Genomic DNA, 17503 nt, shown 5'->3' on the forward strand with positions numbered 1-17503 from the left:
AGTAGTACAGTATGTACTAATTTTATGCAGTTATGATTTAATACGGCATCAAAATTTTTCTTTTTTTTTCTTTTGAGACAGGGTCTCCCTCTGTCACTCAGGCTGGAGTGCAGTGGCATGATCATGGGTCACTGCAACCTTAACCTGGGCTCAAGCTATTCACTCACCTCAATCTCCCAAGTAACAGGGACTACAGGTGTGTACCACCATGCCCAGCTAATTTTTTAAACAATTTTTTTTGTAGAGACAGGGTCTGGCTATGTTGCCCAGGCTGGAGTGCAGTGGCATGATCACAGCTCACTGTGACCTCAAACTCCTGGGCTCAAGTGATCCTCCTGCCTCACCTTCCTGAGTAGCTAGGACTATACGCACGTGCCTCAAGTGATCCTCCCAGCTTGGCCCCCCAAAGTGCTCTGATTACAGGTCTTGGCCACTTCATCCAGCCAATTTTAACTTCTTATAATAGATTTATCTATATTTCATTGTAGTAAGTGATAAAATAGACCAGTAGCTATATTTGGTGCATTCATGACATACCAAACTTTCTCTTAATTTTTCAATATTTCTAGGCTATGTGGTTTGTTTGTACATTTTTCAAATTGTTGCAAATCTCTAAAGAAAAATTCCAATATATTTATTGAAAAATACCTGGCTGGGTGTGGTGGCTCACGCCTGTAATCCCAGCACTTTGGGAGGCCAAGGCGGGTGGATCACAAGGTCAGGAGTTCAAGATCAGCCTGGCCAAGATGGTGAAACCCCATCTTTACTAAAAATACAAAAAAAATTAGCCAGATGTGGTGGCAGGTGCCTGTAATCCCAGCTACTGGGGAGGCTGGGGCAGAGAATTGCTTAAACCCAGGAGGCGGAGGTTGCAGTGAGCCAAGATCACACCACTGCACTCTAGACTGGGCGACAGAGCAAGACTCCGTCAAAAAAAAAAAAAAAAAAAAGAAAGAAGGAAAAAGAAAGAAAAGAAGGGGAGGGGAGGGGAGGGGAGGGGAGGGGAGGGACTTGTGTGGATCCAGGCAGTTCAAACCCATGCTGTTCAAGGGTCAACTGTATATTTCTTTTAGATATTATATAGTTGGATCTTGATTTTTTTTTTTAGACAGAGTCTCACTCTGTCACCCAGGCTGCTGTCTTTTAGTTGGAGTGTTAAATTGGAGTGTTTATATTGAAAGTAGTTATTAATATGGTTGTGCATAGGTCTACATTAGTTTGCTGGAGTTGTGCTATGGTTTGAATGTGTCCCCCAAAATTGATGTGTTGAAAGCTCAGTCCCCAACGCAATAGTGTTAGAAGGTAGGGTCTTTTTTTTTTTTTGAGATGGAGTCTTGCTCTGCCGCCCAGGCTGGAGTGCAGTGGCGCGATCTCAGCTCCTTACAACCTCCATCTCCAGGGTTCAAGCGATTCTCCTGCCTCAGCCTCCTGAGTAGCTGGGATTACAGGTATGCACCACCAAGCTTGGCTAATTTTTGTATTTTTAGTAGAGACAGGGTTTCACTAAGTTGGCCAGGCTTGAACTCCTGACCTCAGGTAATCCGCCCGCCTCGGCCTCCCAAAGTGTTAGGATTACAGATGTGAGCCACCGCGCCCAGCCTAGAAGGTGGGGTCTTCTAAGATTTTTTAGATCATGAAGACTCCGCCCTCATGAATGGATTAATATCACTATGAAGAAGGCTTGTGGGAGTGGGTTCACTCTCTCTTGCCCTTCTGCTTTTCTGCCATGTGAAGACACAGAGTTCATTCTCTCTTGTTCTTCTACCTTCTGCCATGTGAGGATGCAATCAGAAGACTTGAACACTTTTGGAACTAACAGAGAATAAATTTCTGTTCTTTATAAACTATCCAGTCTCAGATGTTCTGTTACAGCATCACACAACAGACTAAGACAGGTTGCCGTAACAAAGAACCACAGATTGGGTAGCTGAAACAACAGAAATTTATTTTCTCACAGTTCTGGGGGCTAGAAGTCTGAGATCAAGGTGTTGAGAGGGCTGATTCCTTTTGGGAGCCATGAGAAAAGGATCTGTTCTAGGTTCTGTTCTCTCCCCTCGGCTTATAGATGGCTGTCTCCACATCATCTTTCCTCTGTATGTGTCTATGTCTGAATTTTCTCTTATGAGGACACCAGTCATAAAGGATTAGGGTCCACCCTAAGACCTCATTTTAACTTAAAACCTCTGTAGGCCAGATGCGGTGGCTCACGCCTGTAATCCCAGTACTTTGGGAGGCCGAGGCAGGTGGATTATCAGAGGTCAGGAGTTCGAGACCAGCCTGGCCAACACAGCAAAACTCCGTCTCTACTAAAAATACAAAATATCTCCAGGTATGGTGGTGTGTGCCTGTAGACCCAGCTACTTGGGAGGCTGAGGCAGGAGAATCGCTTGAACCTGGGAGCCGGAGGGTGCAGCAAGCTGAGATCGCGCCATTGCACTCCAGCCTGGGTGATAGAGCGGGACTCCAACCAAAAAAAAAAAAAAAAAAAACACCTCTGTAAAGATTCTGTCTGTAGGCCGGGTGGCTCATGCCTGTAATCCCAGCACTTTGGGAGGCTGAGGGGGGTGGCGGATCACGAGGTCAGGAGTTCGAGACCAGCCTGGCCAACGCAGTGAAACCCCATCTCTACTAAAAATACAAAAATTAGCCAGGTGTAGTGGCCCATGCCTGCAGCCCCAGCTACTCAGGAGGCTGAGGCAGGAGAATAGCTTGAACCCGGGAAGCGGAGGTTGCAATGAGCTGAGACCACACCACTACACTCCAGTCTGGGTGACAGAGTGAGACCCCATCTCAAAAAAAAAAATATTCTGGCCGGGCGCAGTGGCTCACGCCTGTAATCCCAGTACTTTGGGAGGCCGAGGTGGGCGGATCACGAGGTCTGGAGATCGAGACCATCCTGGCTAACACGGTGAAACCCCGTCTCTACTAAAAAAACAAAAAAATTAGCCGGGCGTGGTGGCGGGCGCCTGTAATCCCAGCTACTCAGGAGGCTGAGGCAGGAGAATGGCATGAACCCGGGAGGTGGAGCTTGCAGTGAGCCGAAATCACGCCACTGCACTCAAGCCTAGGCGACAGAGTGAGAATCCGTCTCAAAAAAAAAAAAAAAATTCCATCTGTAAATATTACGTATTATTAGGAGGATTACTTGAGCCCATGAGTTTGAGGCAGTATTATGCTATGGCTGCACCTATGAATAGCCACTACACTCCAGCCTGGGCAACACAGCAAGACCCTGTCTCTAAAATTAAATAAATAAAAAAATAAAAATTACAAACACAATGAAATAAATTAGGCAAGGATTATTAATGCTAAGGCCAATGGCTGATAAATTGTTGGGGAAAAGCATATTCACATGGTCTCAGCTTACCACCCAAGTTATTTATTTTTACATGTGGAAAAGAGTTCCTTGTCAATAGAGAGATCTAGCAGATACCATCCTAACCGAGTAAATAAACTCAGTATCGGCTGGGTGCAGTGGCTCACGCCTGTAATCCTAGCACTTTGGGAGGCCAAGGCGGGCAGATCACCTGAGGTTAGGGGTTCAAGACCAGCCTAGCCAGCATGGCGAAACCCTGTCTCTACTAAAAATACAAAAATTAGCTGGACATAGTGGCACATGCCTGTAATCCCAGCTACTAGGGAGGCTGAAGCAGGAGAATCGCTTGAACCCAGGAGGCAGAGGTTGCAGTGAGCCGAAATCGTGCCACTGCACTCCAGCCTGGGCGACAGAGTGAAACTCTGCCTCAAAAGAAAAAATAAAAATAAAAAATAAAATAAACACAGTATTATCAATAATGAGATAAAGCAACATTACATGACTAAAGTAATGCAACAAATAGGAAGAACATGTTATACAATATCCTTAGTATTCTTGTAGTATTATATTCTTGCAAAAAGGCTTACCCTGAATCTAATTATAAGGAAACATTCAAAGAGACCCAAATTGAAGGATATCCTACAAGACAACTAGCTTGGATTCTTCAAAAATGTCAATGTCATGAAAAACAAAAAGACAAGAAGACTATTCTAAATTAAGTAAGAATCAAGAGACATGACAACCAAATACAATCAGTGATCCCTCATTCAATCCTGAATCAGATATTTTTTAAAGCTGTAATGGAAAACATAGGGATATTTAGAGAAATGTAATTATGATCTGTAGTCTAGATAATAATACTGCATTTTTATTTCTTGGTCACTTTTGAAACAGTGTGGCAGTTTCTCAGAAAGTTAACAGAATTGCCATATTATCCAGCAATTCCACTCTTAGTATGTACCCTAAAGAACTGAAAGCAGTGACTCCAATACTAGTAAACCAATGTTCATGGCGGCATATTCACAACAGCCAAAGGCTAAAACATTCCAAACGTCTATCAGTAGATGAATGGATAAACAAAATGTGGTCTATCCATATAAGAGAATATTATTCAGCCTTAAAAAAAGACTGAAATTCTGAACATGTGCTACAACATGGCTGAACCTTAAAAACATTATGCTAAGTGAAATAAGCCACACATCAAAGGACAAATAATGTGTGTCTCAACTTATACGAGGTAATTAGAAGAGGCAAATTCACAGACAGAAAATAGAATTGAGGTTACTGGGGGGGAATGGGGAGCTATCATTCAGTGGGTACACAGTTTCTGTTTGTGATGATGAAAATGTTCTGGAAATGGATAGTGGTCACAGTTACATAACATTGTGAATGTATGTAATGCCACAACTATATACTTTAAGATGGCAAAATAGTAAATTTTATGTATATTTTACCACATTTTTATTTCTTGTTGTTTTTTAGAGACAGTGTCTCACTCTGTCATCCAGGCTGGAGTGCAGTCGTGCAATGATGGCTCACTGTAGCCTCTCAAACTCCTGGGCCCAAGCCATCCTCTTGTCTCAGCCCCGTGAGTAGTTGGGACTATAGGCATGCACCAGTATGCCCAGTTAAAAAACAATTTTTTTTTTTTTTTGAGATGGAATCTCGCTCTGTTGCCCAGGCCGGAGGGCAGTGGCGCGATCTCGGCTCACTGCAACCTCCGCCTCCCGGGTTCAAGCAATTCTCCTGCCTCACCCTCCCAAGTGGCTGAGATTACAAGTGCTCGCCACCACACCAGGCTAATTTTTGTATTTTTAGTAGAGACGGGGTTTCACCATGTTGTACAGGCTGGTCTCGAACTCCTGACCTTGTGATCCACTCACCTCGGCCTCCCAAAGTGCTGGGATTACAAGTGTGAGCCACCGCACCTGGCGTGCCCAGTTAATTTTTAACTTTTTTTTTTTTTTTTTTTTTTTTACAAGTAGGGTCTCACTTTGTCACTAAGGCTGGAGTGCAGTGGCAAGAACATTGCTCACTGTAGCCTCAACCTCCTAGGCTCAAGTGCTCTTCCTGCCTTGGCCTCCCGAAGTGCTGGGATTATAGGCATGAGCTACAACACCTGGCCTAATAATTACATTTTTTTTTTCTTCTTCTTCTTCTTTTTTTTTGAGACAGGGTCTCACTTTGTCACCCAGGCTAATTTTTAAACATTTTTGTAGAGATGGGAATCTCACTATGTTGTCCAGGCTAATCTTGAATCCTGGCCTTAAGCGGTCCTCCCACCTTGGCCTCCCAAAGTGATGGGATTACAGGCATGAGCCACCACACTCAGTCCCAGACTTTTTTTTTTTTTTTAAGAAAAGACTGGCCAGGCGCAGTGGCTCATGCCTTTAATTCCAGCACTTTGGGAGGCCAGGGCAGGCAGATCACGAGGTCAAGAGATCGAGACCATCCTGGCCAACATGGTAAAACCCCATCTCTACTAAAAATACAAAAATTAGCTGGGCGTGGTGGTGTGCGCCTGTAGTCCCAGCTACTTGGGAGGCTGAGGCAGGAGAATCGCTTGAACCTGGCAGGCGGAGGTTGCAGTGAGCCAAGATCACACCACTACACTCCAGCCTGCTGACAGAGTGAGACTCAGTCTCAAAAAAAAGGAGAAGAAAAGATTGTGGTTATGTAGGATGATGTCCTTATTATGAGGAGACACAGACCAAAATATTTAGGGGTAAAGTGTCATAATGCCCACAACTTATTTTCAGTTGGTCCAGGAAAACAAGAGAGAGAAAAGAAAGAAACATGGCAATAACAACTGGTGAGTCTAGGTGTAGGTTACATAACTGTTCACTGTACTATTCTTTCAACTTCTCTGCACTGAAATTTTTCAAAATAAAAAGTGCTCAAAAAATATTTTTAAATGGAGAGATGAATGGTGGAAGGAACCCTCCCAGATAGAAAGATAAGCATGAGCAAAGGTGAAGAGGTGGAAAAAGTTTTTCAAGAAACAGTCGGTAGTCTAGTTTGATGAGAGTAAAAAGTACATGCTAGGATGTTCTGGGAGATAAAGCCAGAAAGGTAGGCTGGCATCAGATTGATAAAGGCCTTCAGCAAAAGAATAGAGTCTGGGCCAGGCGCGGTGGCTCGTGCCTGTAATCCCAGCACTTTGGGAGGCCGAGGCGGGCGGATCACCAGGTCAGGAGTTTGAGACCAGCCTGGCCAACATGGTGAAACCCTATTTCTACTAAAAGTACAAAAATTAGCCAGGCACAGTGGCACGCGCCTGTAATCCCAGCTACTTGGGAGGCTGAGACAGGAGAATCACTTGAACCTGGGAGATGGAGGTTGCAGTGAGCTGAGATTACGCCACTGCACTCCAGCCTAGATGACAGAGCCAGACTCCGTCTCAAAAAAAAAAAAAAAAAAAAAAAAAAAGAATACAGTCTGTACTGTACTTGGCAGGCAATAGAGAGCACCACCAAAGGCATTTACCACAGGAGTAACACATGCAAAGGGATGAATACGTCTGCATAGTTAAGATGCTCTGGACAGACTGAAGGGCATCGCCAGCTGGAAGGTTACCACAGTAGCTGAGGCGTAGGAACAGGGACTTGGGCTGGGTAAAGGAAGTGGGGGCAAAAAGCAACTGTTTTTTGAAGGACTATGGGAATCTGATAATTGATTAAACGTGGAAAGTAAGAATTACCCTGAGATTTACATCTGGGTATAGGAGACTAGCGGTAATGGAAAAGTCAGCAGGAGGGGCTGGTTTGGAGCTCAACACTCAGAGGTGAGCTGTAAGAAAAAAGAATGAGTTTAGTTTTATCCTAAGCTTCCTGTCAAATGGATCCTTCACAGTTCCTTGTACTCAAACAAGGGTCTAGCCAGAAACAGAATTCTCCTTCCAAGAACAGCTCCTCCATCAGACCAGCCTCATCTGGCGTCACAACCCAGTCCCAGAGACCATTAGGCCCTTACAGCTACCCTGCGCTCCTGGTGCCTTCAGTTATTCTCTGACTGCATCCCTTCAACCTAGTTCCTTCCTATCTAGCCTCCATGTAGTTCCAGGTCTTCTTTCCCTAACCTCTTCTCTAATGTGAGTCCTTTCTCCTTTTGAAGAGGAGAAGAATCAGAGCTATCTGCCCAGAAGCACAAGTCCTGCAGCATGCAGGCCAAGATGGACACCCGTAGGAAGCTCAAGTGCAGATAGGCCAGGCAAGCATATGTGCCCCTAGGGTCAACAGCTGCTGCTTGCACTACCTAGAGGGAGAAGAGGAGGGAAAGAAGGAAGAGAGGAATGAACAGGGCTGAGGTGGAGGGTGAGGGTGAAGCTGAAGCAGGATGGTGGGATAGGCAAGTGGGGACCACCGGCGGATCTTGCTGCATATAGGCCTTGCTCTACACAGCCCCGCCCACCACAGGGATATTCAGGAGTAGGGGTGGGGGATCTCTGCTTATCAGCTCAGGCATCCCATTGACCCCAAAATGATTCCACTGGTTGCCTCCAAACCACATACTCTAGGCCCCATGGCACTCAGCCTCCCTCCCAATTTCCCATTTCTGTGTTGAAAATAAGAGCTTTGGGTTGGCAGGAGTGAGGACATTCTGAGAAGGCAGAGTTCAGCCTGGCATAGGAACATTTGGGATGATCAGATCTCAGACGGCGGACAGAGCTGGGGGAAGCATCTAGCTGAGCCACCAAGCAGGTTGGAGGGTGTGAAAAAGGTCTCTCGAGGGCCAGCAGAGGATGGGAGTCGGTCCGCCAAACCAAGAGAGGAGCTGCACAGCAGTGTGCGCTGCCTGGGGAGACAGGCTGCTGCTGTTCTGGGCAAAGCAGGCCAGCTCCAAGCCTTCTCAGGCCATATGAAGATAAATTATGTAGGATGCATATAACCAGCTCCGTCTCCCCAGGGGCATCCTCCTTTACCCAAACATGTCTCCCACCTCCGCCTCCATGGCTCTTGCTTGAGTTATGCCAGCAGGTGGGACCCTGCTTTAGCCTTTAGCCTGAGCCTCTACCTTCCCTGTCACACTCACCTTCCACCTTTACCTCTATGGCTCATTGAGCTGCTCCGCCAGGGCTGCCAATGAGATGGGGTCGCATAGGGTGTAGCATTACTATCCAGGCCAATCCCATCAGGCAAACTTCTGCTAACTTCCTTCCCCACCCAGTGGGGGAACAGTTTTCCTATTCCTGGTTCTCTAACCCAGTTACAGAATCCCCTGAAGTCTCACAGCTACCCAGGGTGCCTATCTGGGAGAGGGTGCATCTGGCAGAGTCAAGGGGAAGAGCACAAGCTCTCTGATGGGACCTGCTGCCCTGAGAACAAGTCAGCATGTACTGAGGGCATCAGAGTGAGAAACTCAGATCAAACGTGTCCAATGACAGGGAAAAGCTGTGCTGGGATAGGACACTGAGGAAAATGGGCAGGAAATTCTAGCTGAAATGGGAAAAAAGGAGAGTCCTGGTCTAGTTTCAGGTTAACCTAGGACCATGCTCTCACTAGCAGGCAGATGGCACCCGTCAGTGATTATGGAGGTGGTGGAAAGATCACTGCTCTCAGTGGCATCATTTAGTTCTTTGACCTACAACCTAAGAAATCAGATCCCTCGTGGAAAAGTGAAAGTCACAATATAAGACCTTACAGCTGTTGAGATCAAATGAGATCACATGTAAGTGCCAGTGCTTAGTAAACTGTATAGGACCATAATGCATAACGCCCTTGAAGTAGGTGGACAGAAGCCTCCATGGCAGGCACTGGGCTGTCATAACCTCTTATCGAGTACCAGGCCTGGAGCTACTCAGGCTTCACATGCACTTAGCTATAAGGAAATCCTGATACACCCTGCAGGCCCTTACCTGCGGCCCGTGGAGCAGGAGTGAAGTGGGAAAGGAGGATGAAAAGGAACAACTGTTCTCTGGAGAGGGAGCACGGGCTGACAGAAGGATGGTGTAAAGGCTCACCTTGAGTTGCGTCTCCAGGAGAAGGAGCATTTGTGGCCCCGAGGTGTCCTCCAGCATCCCATATCTAGGGACAAAAAGGACAGTCAGTTGTGCTCTATCCCCTGTCTGGTTGCACCTGCTTAATCTCTCCCCAGCTTCCTTGTTCTGAGGATGACTCCACCTTCTGAGCAACAAAAGATTCCAGGGGGAATCTAGACCTTCGATGAATTAAACAGGACTTGGGAGGATTTGCCCTGTCCTCAAGCCATTCTCCTTTCAACCTTTTCTACTTTTGCTATCCCAGCTCCTGAGGTCGTTCTCCCCTCCACAGGCCATTAGACACCTGTCTCTAAGGGGTCTCCTTCATGGCTAGCTCCTACGGCAGGTTCAGCCCTGGACAGAACTGGAGAAGGGCAGGGCCCTGGAAGTCAGCTTGAAGATGGTGTGCTGAAGCCAGCTTCCTTCCTGTGCAGCAGTGGCAGGCCTTGGCAATCTGCTGGCATGGTGGACACAGTTTCCCACTCCCACCTAGCTCACACATGGGAGAGAAATCTCCCTAGGAAGGAGCCGTAGAAAAAGAAAAGCCATGATCGGGCGCAGTGGCTCAGGCTTGTAATCCCAGCACTTTAGGAGGCCGAGGTGGGTGGATCACAAGGTCAGGAGATCGAGACCATCCTGGCTAACACAGTGAAACCCCGTCTCTACTAAAAATACAAAAAATTAGCCGGGCGTGGTGGCAGGCGCCTGTAGTCCCAGCTACTCGGCAGGCTGAGGCAGGAGAATGGCATGAACCCGGGAGGCGGAGGTTGCAGTGAGCAGAGATCGTGCCACTGCACTCCAGCCTGGGTGACAGAGCGAGACTCTGTCTCAAAAAAGAAAAAAGAAAAAAGAAAAAAGAAAAAAGCCAAGAATGGACACAAGAGTCAAGGGAGCGTCCATCACTGGTCTGAGGACTGCTGCATGGTCCTATGCTTCCGTTTCCTTCCCTCATGTTTCTTCACCTTAGATCCAGGGAAAAAGGCTCACAAACCCCCTATCCATTGATGAGACCTTGTTCCCTGGGCTCTCAGCTGGTACTGCACTAAAGATGCCAACAATATGGCCTTTGCCCCATAATCATCTGCCCATTCGCTTCCTTCCCCTAGAAGAATGGCTCTGACACAGCATGTGAGTCTAACAAAAGAGCTTCAGGGTAACGTAGAGACCACAGCTCCATTCCTCTCCGCAGGAAACTCGTAGCCCCTATTCATTCACTAATATTTACCATGGCAACCATGTGCCAATCAGGGGAGGAAAACGCTGACCACAATCTAGTCCCTGCCTCCCAGAAGCTCACCATTTAATCAGGGCTGCAGATAGCTCTCCTTCATGTATCTCAAAGCTATGGAATGGGTGCCCAGAATGTCTTTTCCCTACTTCTTGGCATATCCACATTGTTTACATGCTTTAGGAGGTTCGAAAGCTGTCTTCTTGATTCTCTCATTATACAGTGTGACTCGGCAGCGATCTCTCCTGCCTCTGAATCTTCAGAGCAGTAACCTGGACCTCTCTATGACAAATCACTTTCTACTTGAATTTTATATGTTTTAAATGCATAATTGATCTCCTCTACTAGACTGTATTTCCTGAGGGCAGAGAGAGTGTCTTATACATCTTCATATCCCTCACAGCACCCTGCACAGTTCCATGTACACAGTAGGTGCTCAAAAAATATTCATGGAAAGCCAAGCGTGGTGGCTCACACCTGTAATCCCAGCATTTTAGGAGGCTGAGGTGTGGGCAGATCACCTGAGGTCAGGAGTTCAAGACCAGCCTGGCCAACATGGTGAAACCCCATCTCTACTAAAAATACAAAAATTAGCCAGGCATGGCGGCGTGTGCCTGTAATCTCAGCTACTTGAGAGGCTGAGGCAGGAGAATCGCTTGAACCCAGGAGGCAGAGGGTGCAGTGAGCCGAGATCACATCACTGCCCTCCAGCCTGAAAGACAAAGTGAGACAAGACTCCGTCTCAAAAAAAAAAAAAATTCATGGACTATAGCTTCCATATAAAGATGTTTGTTGGACGAATGAAGGCTTGATTGTGAAATTATTGGATGTTCCCAGATTTTTAAAATATATACTTTTTTCATTAATTTAAAACTCCTTGTTACAATTTTCTCAATTAACACAAAGCTTGAACTCAATGCAAGCAGCATAGAATTCTTATGCATTCTTTATAACCATGAAAGTAACCAGTCTTATGTAAATACATAATTCTATATTCAGCTGTTTTTGCATCATAAGTACTCACATCCTCTATGAATCTTAAGTATCCACCCCACTATGTGGCATTAAGCCTGCATCCTCCCTAAATGCTGTGTGGTAACACTATAATTCAGCCTACAGCTGAAGGGAGGCAATACACTGGCCTTGAGCATCCAACCTTGGGTAAAAAGACTCAAGTTTCCCCATCAAAATCAGCCTATAAAACCATCCTGCCTAGCCAGGTGTGGTGGCTCACGCCTGTAATCCCAACACTTTGGGAGGCCGAGGCGGGCAGATCTCTTGAGGCCAGGAGTTTGAGACCAGCCTGGCCAACATGGTGAAACCCCATCTCTACCAAAAAATACAAAAATTAGCCGGGAGCGATGGCACACGCCTGTAGTCCCAGCTACTCAGGAGGCTGAGGCACGATAATCGCTTGAACCCTGGAGGAGGAGGTTGCAGTGAGCGGAGATCACGCCACAGCACTCCAGCCTGGGTGACAGTGAGACACTGTCTCAAAACAAACAAATGAACAAAAAACAAAAAACCATCCTGCTGAGGAGAATGAACTTGCCCCGAAATAAAGTGAATTCAAAAATTAAGAAAAGGTCTTACGGTGGCTAGGGACTGTTGTAGAAATTATCAGAAACGATAGCTGGGACCTGAGATAGCAGCTCCTCTATGCAGTCCCTGGGCTAAAAACTTACATGCGTCATCTCAATTAATCCTCAAAAACCTGAGGTAGTATTAACATTATCCCCAGTCTTGCAAATGAAGAAGCTGAGTCTCAAGATATGTCATAACTTTGCCCAAAGTCACAAACCCAAGTCTCTCTGACTCTAGATCCCAAGCTGAGAGTCTTGCTCAGATCATCCCAGGTCCCCTTCTTTCTTCTTGCACTTGGGGTGCAATAAGGGGCAGTGGAGCCAGCAGTGTGTAACATACTGTACCGTAGGAAGAGATGTTAGGGATCATCGGTGTCAGCCTCCGTATTTTACAGACGAAGGAACTCGTAGGTCACACAGAGCCAGGGGCTGCTCTGCAACAGAATCGCAATGGACACTACAATTCCAGTCCAAGCCCCATTTTACAGAGCGGGGGAACTGAAGCCCACCCGGCCTGGGGGCCTCCCGGGTTCCGAATCCACCAGCGGCTCAGCCAGATCCAGCCCCGGGCGCACTCACTGCCCTGTCTGATTCTACCTCCGCGTTCACCTGCGCCGCGAACCCTCCCCGTGGGCTGCCAGCGCCCGGGAGTACCTGTCGGCCGCGCGCAGGCCCTCGGCTCGGGGTGACAAGACGCTGGCGCGGGCGAGCGGCGCTTCGCGGGCCACAGCCGGATCGCGGCCTCGAGGACCCGGGTCGCCACGCCAGCCCCTTTCCTCAGAACGCCGAGGCCTCAGGAGCGTGTGCGCGCCGGGACGCCCCTGAGAATTTGGAAGCGCTGGTCCCGGAGGCAAGGCCGGCTTGGTCTCCTCTCCTCAATCCCCCTACGCCGCCCCCTGGACCTTCTGCAGACCGGGTCCCAGCCCCAGCGCACTTCAAGAAGAAACAACACCTTCGCGCTTCGCTGAGTCAAGCGGTCGGGACTCTAGAAGGGGCGAGGTTCCCATGGCAACGAGGGAAACTCTTTGCGCCTGCGCAGAGGCGCTCGGCACGCTGGGAAATGTGGTTTCCGGGTTGTCCCTGGAGGCTAAAGGAATGGACACAAGGTGGCGCGCGAACGTTGCGGTCGATGTGGCTAAGCCCGGGTCCCCAGCTCCCGGGCGCTGCGGGCGCAGGAGAGGCCGCGAAGGTCTGAAAGGTAGTTTCTCTGAAGCGTCTGGGATGCGGAGTGAAAAGAAGGAGGCATAGTCTCTTCAGCGCGGTTGATTTTGCCGTTTGAAAACTTGGCCTAACGAGGGGCCGCCCTGGCTAGGGCGAGGGCAGCTGCTTCCGAGGCCCCGCCCCAGCCTGGGCTGAGCCGGGAGCGGCCGAGGGAGGGGGCTCTGACGGTGGGAGCTGGTTCCGGAGGGAAGCGCTTGACGGTCGTGCTGCAAGGGTTCCAGGTCCAGGCTGGGCGACCCCTCGCGCTGCTGAGAGGCTCCTATGCCCGGTGGGAGTTGAAATCGGGCTCCGGGAGCAGCAGTCATCCTGATCCTCCCACCCGCGAGCTCCGAGCACTTCTGGATGCAGGTCCCGCCTTGGGCGGAACTGTGCAGTCAGTTGACTGCCCAGGAGCCACCTTCCCCGCTCCCGAGTTAGGCTCTTGGAATGAGAATCTAGAAACCTAGGATCTGATTCCGGCTCTGTTACAGATTAGTAGTTACTTCTCTGAGCCTCAGTTTCCTCATTTCTAGAAAACGATGGTATTGGGGCAGGCGCGGTGGCTCACGTCTGTAATCCCAGCACTTTGGGAGACGGAAGGGGTGGATCACCTGAGGTCAGGAGTTAGAGACCAGCCTGGGCAACATGGCGACACCCCCTCTTCTACTAAAAATAGGAAAATTAGCCAGCGTCGTGGCACAAAAAAAAAAAAAAGAAAAGGTTTTTTTTTTTTTTTTGAGATGGAGTCTCTCTCTGTCACCCAGGCTGGAGTGCAGTGGCACTATCTCGGCTCACTGCAAGCTCCGCCTCCCGGGTTCACGTCATTCTCCCGAGTAGCTGGGACTACAGGCGCCCGCCACCATGCCCAGCTAATTTTTTGTATTTTTACCCGGGATGGTCTCGATCTCCTGACCTCGTGATCCACCCGCCTCAGCTTCCCGAAGTGCTGGGATTACAGGCGTGAGCCACCGCACCCGGCCACAAAGGTGCTTTATAAAGCATTACCTGGAATGGGGGGGAAAAAAACCCTCAGACAACCTAAATGTTCATCAATAAATGACCACTTAACTGATGGATTCCGTAAAACAGAACGTGTGGTTATTTTTTAAATGAGGCAAATCTTTTATGTACTATTTGGGGGGAAAACTCAAATGGTGTTTTTCCTCTGCTCTCACACCATCACAATTATCAACACGTAAGACTTTGGTGACCAAAGGTATTGGGTTGGCCAGGCGCAATGGCTCACGCCTGTAATCCTAGCGTTTTGGGAGGCCAAAGCGGGTGGATCACCTGAGGTCAGGAGTTCGAGACCAGCCTCGCCAGCATGGTGAAACCCCCATCTCTACTAAAAATACAAAAAAAAATTAGCCAGGCATGGTGGTGGGCACCTGTAATCCCAGCTACTCGGGAGGCTGAGGCAGGAGAATCGCTTCAACCTGGAAGGTGGAGGTTGCAGTGAGCCAAGATTGCGCCATTGCACTCTAGCCTGGGTGGACAAGAGTGAGACTCCATCTCAAAAAAAAAAAAAAAAAAAATGGTGTAGGGTTTTTCTCCCCACACACCAAGCAACAGACCAGCTGGGTGGCCTCCAATTCAATTCCAACTCTGTCTACCAGGAGATAGTGTCAGATCCCACAGGTTGAGGGCTCAGCCCCCAAGACTGCATCTCCCTCCCCTCAGACCCCAGTCAAAAGTCCAGGCCTCCAGAACTTCTGCCTGACCAGCTTCATGTTGGAGTTCCCACGATCCCCTCTTTGGGTTTGATTAATTTGCTGGAGCAGCTCACGGAACTCAAAGAAACACTTATGTTTAGTGGCTTATTATAAAGGATACCAAAAAGGATAAAGATGAAGAGATGTGTCAGGTGAGGAATGGAGGAGGGTGCGGAGTGTGCATGCCCTCCCTAGGTGCACCACTGTCGAGGAACCTGCACATGGTCAGCTACCCAGAGCTCCAAGAAGCCAGTCCTCTTGGGTTTTTAATGGAAGCTTCATGACATCAGCATTCCTTACACCAGGGTATAGGGTGAGGAGGAGGGTCTTTCTGGGGAGGGTCTTATAACCCACAATCTGAAAGTGAGGGGGAACAGTAGAGCCCTGCCTTGGGGCAGGGGAAAGGAGGGCAGAATGTCAAGAGGTTGTTTCCTGCGGCCTGCTCCTGAGGCCTGACACACTCAACATTAGAACAAAAGACTGAACAAGGGCTATGAGGGTTATGAGCCAGGAGCCTGGATGAAAACCAGTGTATATATAACGCCACGGTACCGATGTGGAACTCTGTGATATGAACAAATTTTCAAAGTGTAGAATAGTATGTTAACGTGCTATTGTCTGTATTTTTAAAAAATACACATACCGATATATTTGATTACATAAGCATGGGGTACCTGGAGGGCGTCGAAGGCAGCTGGTAACAAGTCATTGCCAGTAGACGTGAAGGACTGGAGGACAGAGTAGGAGTGAGATTTACTTTTCATTTTATATCTTTCTTTATTATTTTTTGCCCCTTTAGCAATTTGTGTGAGCTTTGTGTATACATAGGGTGTTTTTTTTTTTTTTTTTTGGAAACGGTGTCTCGCTCTGTCACCCAAGCTGGAGTGCAATGGTGCAATCTCAGCTCGGCTCATTGCGACTTCTGCCTCCCAGGTTCAAGCAATTCTTCTGCCTCAGGCTCCCAAATAGCTGGGATTACAAGCGCACGCCATGATGCCCAGCTAATTTTTGTATTTTTAGTAGAGACAGTGTTTTGCCATATTGGCCAGGCTGGTCTCGAACTCCTGACCTCAGGTGATCCAACCACCTTAGCCTCCCAAAGTATTGGAATTACAGGCGTGAGCCACTGCACTCAGCCCATAGGGTTCTTAATTGTTTGTAGGTTTTGTTTTGTTTTGTAGAGATGGGGTTTCACCATGTTGCCCAGGCTGGTCTGGAACTCCTGGGCTCAAGCAATCCGCCTGCCTCAGCCTCCCAAAGTGCTGGGATTACAGGCATGAGCCACCACACCCGGCACCCTCTTGTCTGTATTTTTGATGCAGTTTCCCTTCCAGTCTTCATTTCCCTGTTTGCTGACTTCTTACTTCTTAGAATCCTCCTGGATTCTAGTGGATTCTAGTGAGCCCCCACAGTTCTGAGTTCCTGATTGGACCTTGCTTCTGAGATGCACAGGCTGCAGGAGGGCAGGGCCTGGCCTTGGCTTCCCCCGACACTCTCACCACCAGCCACCCATCTGCAGCCCTAGGCTAGGAGTACTGAAAGGGCAGCCTGGGTAGGACTCCTAGTTGGCCACAGAATCGGGGGTAGCCCCCAGTGTTTGCTCAGCAGGATGGATCAAGAATCAGAACTAGCTTCCCTGTACCCCACATCTTGTGACCCTTAGGCATACCACCCAGATAGGTGCCAAGGATTCCTCTTCTGGAAGGGAGGTAGAGGCTAAGTTTTAGCAATGTCTAGATAGCATGTATTGTTAAAATGTATCAAAGTGTAGCCAGGCGTGGTGGCCCCGTAGTCCCAGCTACTCAGGAGGCTGAGGTGGGATGTCTTGAGCCTGGGAGGCAGAGGTTGCACTGAGCTGAGATCACCCCACTGTACTCAATAATAAATAAATAATAAATAAAATAAAATACATCAAAGTGAAAAGGGGTACTGGGGGATTTCCAGGTCTAATCCCTTTATTTTACAGAAAGAAACAGAGACTCAAAGCAAAGTAATTCATAAGTGGTGAAGCTGGGGCTAAATCCAAGTCTCCTGCCACTGCGCACTTCAGGGTTAGAGCAGTGCTGGGAGTCCCACCAGGGCCTGGGTGAGAGATTTATTCTTAAAACTGGGCATGAAGTCTCAGTCACTGAGAATGCTTGGTGCCAGCTCCCATCTCTGAGGACTGCTTTGAGGGAAGGAGTTGAATCCGGCCCCTTCCCCAAACCAGGGTAGTGTATCATAGAGCAGAGAGCATACGTAAGTAATCTTGGGAAGAGGGATAGAAGTGACAAAGATGGGCCAGGCGCAGTGGCTCACGCCTGTAATCCCCACACTTTGAGAGGTCGAGATGTGTGGATCGCTTGAGCCCAGGAGTTCGAGACCAGCCTGGGTAACATGGTAAAACCCCGTCTCTACAAAAAATAAAAGATAAAAATTAGCTAGGCATGATGGCATGTGCACGTAGTCCCAGCTACTCAGGGGCTGAGGCAGGAGGATCACTTAAGC

General features: G+C 48.3%; 1 protein-coding gene across 1 annotated transcript in view; it reads right to left on the minus strand.

Annotated features, from left to right (window-relative positions):
• Positions 1–13419, minus strand: part of RAD9A (RAD9 checkpoint clamp component A) — an 81505-nt gene extending 68086 nt beyond the window's left edge. Inside the window, exons 1-2 of the mRNA XM_054437389.2 lie at positions 12759–13419; positions 9276–9339 (exon numbers count right to left, since the gene is read on the minus strand). The gene's annotated coding sequence lies outside the window, so the exon portion shown is untranslated. The remainder of the gene's footprint in view (positions 1–9275; positions 9340–12758) is intronic.
• Between the last annotated feature and the right edge of the window lie 4084 nt (positions 13420–17503).

Source organism: Pongo pygmaeus, chromosome 9, assembly GCF_028885625.2.
Source record: "Pongo pygmaeus isolate AG05252 chromosome 9, NHGRI_mPonPyg2-v2.0_pri, whole genome shotgun sequence".
Taxonomy (NCBI): Eukaryota; Metazoa; Chordata; class Mammalia; order Primates; family Hominidae; genus Pongo; species Pongo pygmaeus.